This window comes from Berghia stephanieae, chromosome 2 (assembly GCF_034508935.2).
Source record: "Berghia stephanieae isolate SIO BIC M18660-M18661 chromosome 2, UCSD_Bste_1.3, whole genome shotgun sequence".
In the NCBI taxonomy this organism is placed as follows: domain Eukaryota; kingdom Metazoa; phylum Mollusca; class Gastropoda; order Nudibranchia; family Aeolidiidae; genus Berghia; species Berghia stephanieae.
In genome coordinates this window covers 123,900,150-123,902,649 of record NC_088361.1, presented here as the reverse complement: position 1 = coordinate 123,902,649, position 2,500 = coordinate 123,900,150, and positions in this window count along the sequence as shown.

The window sequence follows — 2,500 nt, the reverse complement described above, 5'->3', positions numbered from 1 at the left end:
AGAGGAGAAAAAAATTATAAATGAAATTTATTGCCCCATCCCTGTACACATAAATAACAAGAATGAATGAGAAAAAAAAAAGAACTGAGCTTTTATATAGCGCAATATCCACTAAATGTGCTCAAAGCGATTTACAGGAGGTCGCTGACCAACAGCAACACGTAACATGTAGAACGAGACATGAAGCTTGTCAGGCTTTATTACATTTTTTTTCGGACAGAGACAACGCTGTTAACGGCCAGGTACTCATTTTACACCTGAGTACGGTGAGAGAATGTAAGTAAAGAGTCTTTTCCAAGGGCTCAAGTATGCGCCGAGTGAGGCTCGAACTTAGGACCTTCCGATCCGAAAGCGAGTGTCATACCACTAGACCACATACCCGCACAAGATAATAGAAATAGAAGTTTAAATTTAACCACTTAACTGCCGTACTCTGGAAAAACATGTAGGTTTCAAATGTGTCCAGAAAACTCGTCTTTCAAATAACGATATAATTAAATGACCCACATCCTGGCAAAAACCCTCAACTTCAGAAGTCCCAGGTTAGAGAGTTTTTGCCAAGATGACGGTCATTTAAATCGATTGATTTTTGAAAGACAAGTTTGGGGTTTTTTTCTTGCCAAATGTTTGAATACATAATATATTTCCAGACTACGGCAGTTACCTGGTTAATTTACGCACATTTAGTATCTCATTCATCGTGTTTTGTTGACAAAGGAGAAAACCCGAAACGTCCATATAATCTTCGTGAATTAAATTGAATAAGAATTTTAGACTCCCATTCATTAGTTTTATGTATTTCTTCGAGAAATTAGAACTAAAGGGACAATTTAACTTGTATGTTCGTATTTTGATAAAAAAATTTATGTCATATCGAAATAGAATGAGTCACCCATTCTCTATGTGCAGAGATTTGACTTGTGAGGATTATCATTCACCGCATACTATTATTATCTGTCTGTCTTCCCATGCAGGAAAAAAGTAGTCTTTCAGAGCCTATGGAGCCGGAGTTTATCCCGGTTTCTATAGCGTGAAACGGGCAATAGCAATTGCTTGCTATCCTTTGGATGGGACGCTAGTCTATCGCAAAGTACTTTTCGTCAAATCTAATAGACTCAGCTACCCATTCACTTCTGGATGGACAGGGGGGTCAGAAGTGAGAAGTGAACCTCAGACTATGGTTTTCGGCGGTTTCGTTAATTGCTTTTTTTTTACGAAACCCGCCGAAACCCAGTCCCAGGTTCACTCGCCAATGGTGGACACTTCCCTGAGTCCCAGGTTCCCTCACTGCTGCCTATTTCCCATAACTTTGTCGGGTTTCAGCGGGTTTCGGCGGGTTTCAGCGAGTTTCGTAAAAAAGAAACGCCGGCATTAATGGGTTCACCATAAACACCATGCTTCAAGTGCTCTTTAGTTATTATTGTACACATATTATTATTATGAGGAGGACTGTAGACGTCTAGCTGTTACAATTTAATAATGACAGTGATAATAATAATAATAATAATAATAATAATAATAATAATAATAATAATAATAATAATAATAATAATAATAATAATAATAATAATAATAATAATAATAATAATAATCTTCATCATCATCATCATCACATCATCGTTATCATCATAATAATAATCTTCGTCGTCGTCGTCATCATCGTTATCACCGAAGGTCCTTTGGTGTTTGCTTTAGAGTAGTGCCGCGCTGAAGATCGGTCTGGACCGCGGTCCGACGGTCTTTTAGCTGTGAACCGAAGACCGGTCCCAGAGGGGAAGACCGGCGACGGTCCTCACTTCTTATCACCTTTCAACTAGTGCGGGGCGGTCCTTGCAAGGACCACGGTCCTACGGTCTCGCGCCATAGCCTACTACTTCCCCAGCGATTCGTTGCTTCGGTTGCCTATCTTCCACCAATCACCACCCATCCCACTTAATTAATCGCACCCACCCCCCTTTGCCATACACTAAACGACACAGACGACCATACAGGCAGACGACCACCAACCTCCACTCCGCAAACCGCCCTTTCGTGTGTGAGATGGGGGAACAGGAGGCGCAGGCCTTGGACGATTCCATTATACGGGTAAATTTCAAAATTTACTACACCATAATGATCGCAATGACAATGATCTATGGTGAAGGCATGACCCCTCTTCTCTAATGGGTTATTGTTTGAAATGTATGTGACTACAAAAGATGTGTGTGTTTGTGTGTGTGTGTGTGTCGAACCTAGCAAGTAGCAAATCCGATTTTTTGTTTTCTTTTGTCCATCTCTTGTCACCACTCCTTTCTATCGCAGTGTTGTCATTTAAAATAATACAATAATATTAAAATTTCGTTTGGTGTTTTTACTAATCAAATAATATGAGTTTCATTAGTTTCTTCCTTCCAAAAAACCCAGTTATAACGTCTGAATTTTTAAAAAGTCCAATAGAATATTTGGGGACCCCGATAGCTCAGTTGATAGAGCACTCTCTTTATACGCAAAGGGCCAGAGA